Here is a 9,855-nt window from a genome sequence, read left to right on the forward strand (position 1 = left end):
CATTTCAACCTAGTTGACTGCAGGCAGCCATTGAGTCATTATTATGACCATTCCCAGTTCTCCAGGCAACACATTAAATTACATTTCCTGCAGGAAGAACCGTGTATCCATGTCTGGCCTATCGTATGTCACCCTCTTTTGTGTAATACTCTTTGAACCCACTCCCATACTTGTCCCCCCATCTCCTACCAGTGCAAAGTGGTAATACCCTGAAATTTCCCTGCATTGGCACCTGACCATGCATGGACCTGATCCCACCCCTTCGTTTGGAGTACACTGGAATCCCGCTATTTCCAGGAAGTAAACACGGATGGTAGACATGGAGCCTGAAGATCACTGCTCTCGGTGATGACAGTATTGTCTTAGGTGAAGCCATTGAAACCTTTTCTCTAGGGGTCCTGGGGGTGGGGTAAGACTATTGTCCTCAGACAGGGGGAGCTGCTTCTCCTGGCAACAAACACAAGATACTCACCTCATGAGGCCATACGTTTTCTGATGTTTTTCCCTTGCTTTCAACTTATCTTATTTCCTGCATATACCCCAGACACCCAAAACTGACCCCGGGCAGGCTCTGTAGCTGTCCCCCATGGCCACAGTGACAACTCCACCCGCGATCCTCCAGCGTGCTGTCCTCCATCACCCCGCACCAGCTTTAGTGGTAATGTGAGCAAATGTGAAATCACCTCTTACCACCAATGACCAGTATCCACTCCTGCCATCAAGGAAGCTACTTGTATGTCTTCTACTGGAAAAGCAGTCCAGTCCCAGAGTCCCTGTTCCAGGCGGTTTTCTGCAGCCACTCATGGTACAAATTACCATTGGTTCAGGACTGCGACAGGAGGCAGATAGCACACCCAAAAGCAGTGAGTGAAGAGCACTGCAAGGGTAAGGGAACTTCCAGGGGATGGTGGAGAGGGCAAAGCAGCCGTGCTAAGAAAAGGTAAGATGTCTCCACTGAGAAGAAAGTGCAAAGGAAAGTGGTTCCTGATCCTGTAACATTTATCTGGAGACAAGGGTCTTGTGGAGAGATGTAATGCAGAGGAACACAACTACAGAAGCTCCCCATTTTCCATGGGGATATGTCTGGAGACCCCAGGTGGGTCCCTGAAACCACAGACAGTACAAATATTATACTGGCCATGAAGGGGTGCTGGCGGCACACTCCTACAGGGCCCATGAAAGGTTGCAGGTGGCTCATGCCTACATAGCCCATGAAGGGCACAGGTGGCTCACCCCTACATGGCCCAGGAAGGGGCACAGGCGTGACATATCTACATGGCCGTTGAAGGGGCACAGAAAGGCTGCAAGCGTCAGACCCCTGGTGTCAAGTGGGGTGAGGTGCATGTTTGAATGCCCTCCATTGCCAATGGGGATTCTGTGCATGCGTGAACACCCTTTCCCGCCAAGGTGAGTGGGGCCAAGCGCGAACTCTCCCTCACTGAGGGAAGGTTGTGCGCCTGTACAAATGGTCTACCTCACAGAGCAGGGGTTGTAGGCATGCCTGACCACACTTCCGCCAGGAGGGGAGGCTTTGCACATGCGTGAACACCATCCTAGCGAGGGGAGCGAGGAGTATACGTCAATGCCCTCCCTCGCCACAAAGTTGTGGGGCGCGTGCGTGAAAGCACACCCCTCATAGAGCGGGGCTTGTTCGCATGTGTGAACACCCTGTATTGACGCAGGAGCAGGGTGCATATGAGAACCATCTCCCTTGCAGAGAGGGCTGGGTGCATGCACAAACACCATCGCACAATGAGAGGGTTTGTGCACACGTATGAACACCCTTCTGTCCCTAGGGACTGCAGTGCCCATGTGTGAATAGCCTCCCGCGATATGGGGGCAGGGCGCATAGGTCAACACCCTCCTGTACCAAAGTGGGGTCCAGTGCATGGGTGAATACGCTCCCATGCCAAAGGGGGACATGCTAATGCTTGGAAATCCTTGCCCAGGGGGAGAGGAAGCTTGATCAAACCCTAACCCTACCCCTGATGGTAATGGTAACTCTAAACATTACCTTAAGAGACTCCTGTTTCTTCAGCTATGAAAGTGAAAAGAACCATTCATGAAACATCACATTTAATAGTGACATCACTACTTCCTCCCTGAGGGCTGGCACTGTGCATGGGTGACTGACTCACATGCTGACAGGGGGCCAGGTGGAAGCCTGAACCACCTCCTGTGCTAAGCGGGGCAGGGCGCATGTGCAAAGGACCTCCCTTACGGAGGTGGGCGTTCTGCACATGCGTGAACCTCCTGCCACACCCAGGGGAGGGGGGCGCATGTGCAAATGCCTTCCTCATTGAGGGGGGCTGTGTGCATGCGTGTACAGCCTCCTGCAGTTGGGGGCAGGAAGCATGCATGAATGCGCTCCCTCGCTGAGGGGGTTTGTGCGCATGTAGAAAGGCACTGCCTCCGGAGCGGGAGTTGTGTGGTGAGGGTGAAGAAGAAATGCTGCGCATCCCCGATGCTGGCTGGGGAAATGTATATGCCTTCAGCTATGCCAAAGATAACAAAAGAACAATGGACGAGACAGACGCCTGCTTCTTCAGGAATGAAAGTGAAAAGAGGCATCCAGGAAATATCTGATTGAAAATGCTTTTATGGGGGGTGCCTGGGTGGCTCAGTCGGTTAAGCGTCTGACTTCGGCTCAGGTCACGATCTCGCAGTCCGTGAGTTCGAGCCCCGCGTCAGGCTCTGGGCTGATGGCTCAGAGCCTGGAGCCTGCTTCCGATTCTGTGTCTCCCTCTCTCTCTGCCCCTCCCCTGTTCATGCTCTGTCTCTCTCTGTCTCAAAAATAATAAAATAAACATTAAAAAAATTTAAAAAAAGAAAATGCTTTTAGGTACATTAATTTTTGAAAGAGATAAAGAACACAAGTGGGGCATGGGCAGAGAGAGAGAGACAGACAAACAGTATCTGAAGCAGGCTCCAGATTCAGAGCCATCAGTACAGAGGCCACCCAGGGCTCAAAACCAGCAACCTAAAGACCACGACCTGAGACGAAATGGGACGCTTAACTCAATGAGCCACCCAGGTGTCAAAGAAAACATCTGAATTAAAAGGAATATCACTGCTACATCGCAGATAAAGTGGAGCAGATGGGGCACATTCATGAAGCGCTTGCACACTAAGGGGGGATTGCGATCATGACCTAAACCTTACACTGACACCTATTATTAATCTTAACCATAACCCTTACCTTAATAGATGCTTGCTTCTTCAGCTGTGAAAGTGAAAAGAACCATTCGAGAAACATCAGTTTTAATACTGGCATCACTAATCCCAATCTAAGGATTGGCGAGGACATGGGTGATGCCATCACATGCAGAAGGCTTGGAGGGTGGCATGTGTGAACCCACCCTATGCACCAAAAAGGGATGGGGCAGTACATGAAATCCTACCATACCAAGAGAGGGCGGGGTGACGGTGTGAAATACTCCAGAACAAAGCTGGGATTGGGAGAGGTGAGAACGACCTCCGGTGCAGAGAGACTGGGACAATAGCAAGAATGCACTCCCTCGCAGATAGAAGGCAATGTCCACGCATGAACACCGTCCCACTCCAAGTGGGGGTGCAAGCATGACCTACTCCTTGCCCTATCCCTAACCCTATCACTAACCAAAATCACAACACCTAAACCTAACACCTAATCGTAACCATAAATAGGATATTTATGGGATAACCCCTAACACCAACCCTAACCATAACTCTAACCCCTAACACTAAACCCAATCCCAAACCCTAACCCAATGCCCACGACACACAGGAATGGTGTCACTTTGGCACTGGTGAAGTCCCAGGACAGAGCATTAACCCTAGTTAATACTCTCTCTGGATGGGGACCCAATTCCTATCTCTGAGAACACCACAAAGGACCCAAAGCAGTGCAGGATTACTTGGCACGGAGCGGGGAACATCATCATGACATTTCCAAGGTCTGCATGGAGCTTCACAAGGTGGTTGATGAGTCCCAAATGAAGATGGCACATACATGAGGCTGGCCCTGGCATGAAAAGGCTAAGCCTGAACAGCCCGCTCCGATGAGGCCTACACTCAATCCTCTGGGGAGACCACTACCGTGCCGAAGTTTCAGCACTTGGAGCTTCCTGGGACCTAACCCTAACCTTAACTGTGACACTCAACATACCGCTCAACCTAAACCTCACCCCAACTCTAAACCTAACCCTACACCTGACCCGCACTCGGGCATGGACCCTCATTCAGACCTCCAAGGTGATCACGGCACTGGTGTCGCTTCAGCCCTGGCAACGTCCTTGGACCAAACCATAACCTTGGCTAAAGCTCTCTCCCAATGGGGACCCAATTCTGAAGTCTGAGGACACGATGGACATGGGGCCCAGAAGCGGAGGAGGATTACTCGCCATGGAACATCACCATGTCATTTCCAAAGACCAGAAGGAGATTCACAGGGGACTTCTTGAGGACTAACCGAGGAGTGGCCCTGGCACCCAAAACTCAGCCTGACTGGGACTCTCCCTAGACCCCTCAACTCAGCCCTGCAGGGAGACCACTGCCCTACCGGAGGTATAGCGCCAGGAGCCTCCTGTGACCAAACCCTAATCTTAACGGTGACCCAGAGTATAGACATGAACCTAAACCTCACCTCATCTTTAACCCTCACCCTACACCTGACACACACCGCGCATGAGCCCTCACTTCATCAATCCTGGGAGATCACAGGACTGGTGTCACTTCAGCTCTGGAGATTTCCCTGACCCAAATCCTAACTGTAGCTAAGGCTGTCTCTGCATGGGACCCAATTCCAATGTCTGACAACAGCACGCACAAGGGTTCGAGAATAGGTGCAGAAATATTCAGCATGAAACATGGAACATGGAACATCACCATATCATTTCCAAATCACGGCTCCTGATGCACAAGAGGATTCCTGCAGCCTACCGAAGAGTGCCAGCTATAGATGTCTGGCCTTGGAATGCAAAGACTAATCCTGACCAGGAAACTCCCTTTTGTACTCCAGTCAGCATTGGGAGGGAGACAACGGCACTGCTGTAGGTTCAGTGCCTAGAACGTCCTGGGACCTAATCCTAACCCTAACCAGAACCCTAACCCTAACACTAAACCTAAACCTAACCCTATAACTCACACTAACTCTACACCAGACCCACACCCGTGCATGTGCCCACATTTGAGCCCTCCATGGAATTCATGAGAATGGTGTCGCTTCGGCCCCGTCACATCCTTGGACCGAACCCTCCCCTAGCTAAGCCTCTCTCCCCACTGGGGCCCAGTTCCAAAGTCTGACAACAGCACTCACATGGGGTCAAGAAGCGGTGCAGGATCACTCGGGATAGAACGTGGAACATCACCATGTCATTTCCAAGGCCTGGCTGTAGCTGCACGAGAGATTCCTGAGGCCTATCGAACGAGTGGCCCATGCACTTGTCTGCCTTGAAACACAAAGACTAATCCTGACCGGCACCCTCCCTTGTCCACTCCACTCAGCCCTTCGGGAAGACAATTGCACTCCTGTGGGTTCAGCGCTGGAACCTCCTGGGAACTAAAACTAACTATAAACCTAACCATAACCCTCACCCAAAACCTAACCCTATCTCTAACCCTAACCCTACACTTGAGCCGCACCCTTTCCTGGGCCCTCACTTCAGCCCTTGAGAGAGATAAGGAGACTGGAGTCACTTTGGCCCTGGCGACGTCCCTGGACCGAACACTAACCCGAGCTAAGGCTCTTTTCCCATAGGGACCCCATTCCAAAATTGGCCAACAAAACACACATGAGGTCCAGAAGCGGTGCAGGATCACTCAGCATAGAACCTGGAAAATAACCATGTCACTTCCAAAGTCCGCTGCAGCTGCACAAGAGGATTCCTGAGGCCTACCCTACTAGTGGCCCATACTCTTTTCTTCCTTTGGAAGAGAAAGAACAATTCTGACCGGCACCCCCCATGAGCACTCCACACCAATTGGGGAGACAACTGCACTGCTGTGTGTTCAGCGCCTGGAGCCCCCTTGAATCTAACCCTAACACTAAACATAACCTTCAACCAAACCCTAACCCGATCTATAAGCCTAACCCTACAGATGACCACAGCCTCTCATGCGCCCTGAATTCAGCCCTTAAAGGAGATCACGAGACTGAGGTCGCTTCACCCCTGGTGACGCACTGGACACTAACCCTAAACCAAGCTAACGATCTCTCCCAATGGAGACCCAATTCCAAAGTCTGACAAAACCACACACATGGGGCCGATTAGCTGAGCAGGATCACTTGGCCTGGAATGCTGGACATGTCATTTGGAAAGCCTAGCTGCAGCTCCAGAAAAGGATTCCTGAGATCTACCCAATGAGTTGCCCATACAGTTTTCAGGCCTTGTAACCCAAACACTAATCCTGACAAGCACCCTCCATGTACACTCCACTCAGCGCTTCATGGAGACACCTGCACTATTGTTGCTTCAGTGCCTTGAACTTCCTGCGACCTACCTAACCAAAACCCTAACCCTAACCCTAACCCTAAAAAGAACCCTCAACCTAAACCTAACCCTATCTTGAACCCTAACCCTACACTTGACCCGCACCATCGCATGGGCCCTCACTTCAGCCTTCGAGGGAGATCACAAGACTGGAGTTGCTACACCCCTGGAGACAGCCCTGGACCGAACCCTAACCCTAGCTAAGGCTCTCTCCCTATGGGGAACCAATACCAAAGTCTGACAACACCACGGCCCTGGGGTCCAGAAGCGATGCAGGATCACTTGGCATACAACATGCAACCTCACCATGTCGTTTCCCAGGCCCAGCTACAGATGCCCAAGAGGATTCCTGAGGCTACCTGACCAGTGACCCATTGAATTGTGTGCCCATGGAAGCCAAAGACTAATCCTGGCCGGCACCATCCCTTATGCCCTCAACACAGTCCTTTGGGGAGACCACTGCACTGCTATGGGTTCAGCACCTGGAGCCTCCTTGGACCTAACCCTAACCCTACCCCTAACTAGAACCCTCAACCGAAACCTAACCCTATCTCCAACCCTAACCCTACACTTGACCCACACCGTAGCATGGGCCCTCACTTCAGCCCTTGAGGGAGATCATAAGACTGGAGTCACTTCGGCCCTGGTGACGTCCCTGGACCGAACCCTAACCCGAGCTAAGGCTCTCTCCCCATAGAGACCCAATACCAAGTCTGACAACACCACGTGCCTGGGGTCCAGAAGCGGTGCAGATCACTCAACATAGAACGTGGAACATCAGCATGATATTTCCAGGTCCAGGATGTAGCTGCAGGAGAGCTTTCCTGAGGCCCACCCGAAGAGTGGCCCATAGAGTTGTCTCACCTTAGACCCCAAACACTAAGCCTGACTGGCACCCTCTCTAGTGCACTCCAATCAGCCCTCTGGGGAGACAACTGCATTGCTGTGGGTTCAGCACCTGGAGCCTCCTAGGACCTAACCCTAACCATAACCATAACTCTAAAAATAACCCTCAAGTGAAACCTAATCCTATCTCTAAACCAAACCCTCCACTGGACCCACACCCTCACATGGGACCTCACTTCAGCCCTCGAGGGATATCACAAGACTGTCGTTGCTTCAGCCTTGGTGACGTCCCTGGAACGAACCCTAACATTAGCTAAGGCTCTCTCCCCATGGGGACCCATTCCAAAGTCTGACAACACCACGTGCCTGGGGTCCAGAAGCAGTGCAGGATCACTCGGCATAGAATGTGGAACATCACCATGTCATTTCCAAGGCCTGGTTACAGTTGCAAGAGAGGATTCCGGAAGCCTACCCAAAGAGTGGCCCATACAGTACTTTGACATTGAAATTCAAAGACTAATCCTGACCAGCACCCTCCCTTGTGGACTCCACTCAGCCCTTCAGGGAGACAACTGCTCTGCTGTGGGCCAGTGCCTGGAGATTGCTGGGACCTAACCCTAACGCTAACCCTAACCGCAAACCTAAACATAACCCTCAAACTAAAACTAACCCTATCTCTAACCATAACCCTACCTTGACCTGCACCCTCCAATGGTCCCTAAATTCAGTCCTCGAGGGAGATCAGGAGAGTGGATTGCGTCAGCCCTGGCAATGTCCCTGGATTACCCTACCCCTAGCTAAGGCTCTCTCCCCATGACGACACAATTCCAAAGACCGACAACAGCACGCACACGGGTTTGAGAATCGGTGCAGAAATACTCTGCATTGAACATGGAACATCACCACGTCATTTCCAAATCGCGACTGCAGCTACAAAGGAGGATTTCTGAGGCCTAACCGAAGAGCGTCCATACAATTGTCTGGCCTTGGAACCCAAAGACTAATCCTGATTGGCACACTCCATTGTGCACTCCACTCAGCTTTTCGGGGAGACAACTGCACTATTGTGGATTCAGTGCCTGGAGCCTACTGGGACCTGACGCTAACCCGAAACGAAACCCTGACCATAACCCTCAACCGAACCCTAACCCTATCTCTAACCCTAACTCTAACTTGACCCGCACCGTCATATGGGCCCTCACTTCAGCCCTCGAGGAAGATCAAGACTGGAGTCGCGTCGGGCACGGCGAAGTCCCTGGACTGAATCCTAACCCTAGCTAAGGCTCTCTCTCCATTGGGATCCAATACCAAAGTCAGACAACACCACATGCCTGGGGTCCAGAAGCAGTGCAGGATCATTCCGCATAGAACTTGGAACATCACCACATCATTTCCTAAGCCTGGCTGCAGTTGCAAGAGAGGATTCCTAAGGGCTACCCGAAAAGTGACACATACAACTGTCTGACCTTGGAACCCACACAATTATCTTGACCAGTACGCTGCTTTGTGCACCCACTAAGCCCGTCAGAGAGACAACTTCACTGCTGTGGGTCCAGCCCCTGGGGCCTTCTGGGTCTTAACCCTAACCCTAACCCTGATCCTGACCCTGACCCTGACGCTGATCCTAACCCTAAGCCTACACTAATCCCAAACCCTAAACCTGACACTAACCCTAACACCTAGCCCCTAACACTAACCCTAACCCCTAACCCTAGCCCCTAACTTTAACACTAACCCACACCCTGAATCCGAACCCGGCCTAACTTGAGCCCTAATTCCTAACCCAAACACTAAACCCTCACTCTCACCATAAACCCTCACCCTCACCCTAAACCCTCACCCTAAGCCCAGTCCAGGTACTGGTCCCCAATGCCCCTCTCCAGACCCTGACCCGCCACGTGCCACTCTTGGTCTCCACATACTGCTTCCAGTCCCTTCAGCCCCTTTCTGGGTCGCCCTGCAGCCCACTCCCAGCCCCCTCCAGGACCCCCGCCTTGAGAAAGGTGCAGAGATTTCCCATACACCCCCTGCCTCACTCATGCACAGCCTCCCCTGTTATCAACCAGATGGTACATCTGTTGGGTCCATGAACAGTGACACATCATTATCACCCACAGTTCACGGTTTACATTAGAATTCACTCTTGGCATTGTATACTGTATGAGTTTTGACAAATTTAGACTGACATGTACAGAGTAGACATTTTTTATTTTATTAAAATCCGTGTAATTAATTTTTTTCTTACATGGCTTGGTTTTTGCTGTTGTAAATAAAAATATCACCAAACCCAAGGTCATGTAGCTTTCCTTCTGTGGTTTCCTCCAGAATTTTCAGTTTTGCATTTTAAATTTAAGTCTATTGACAACTTTGAATACATTTTTGTGTAGTTTGTAAGGCTGGTATAAAATGTTCACTTTTTCCCATATGGGTCTTTTGGGGGGGCTCCCATTGTTCCTGTTTGCTCTGTGATGAGGGAGCTTGGGGCAAGCTGTGGGCAAAATACATGCTGGGGCACACACACACACACACACACACACAC

The sequence above is a fragment of the Prionailurus viverrinus genome, chromosome B1 (genome assembly GCF_022837055.1).
Source record: "Prionailurus viverrinus isolate Anna chromosome B1, UM_Priviv_1.0, whole genome shotgun sequence".
Taxonomy (NCBI): Eukaryota; Metazoa; Chordata; class Mammalia; order Carnivora; family Felidae; genus Prionailurus; species Prionailurus viverrinus.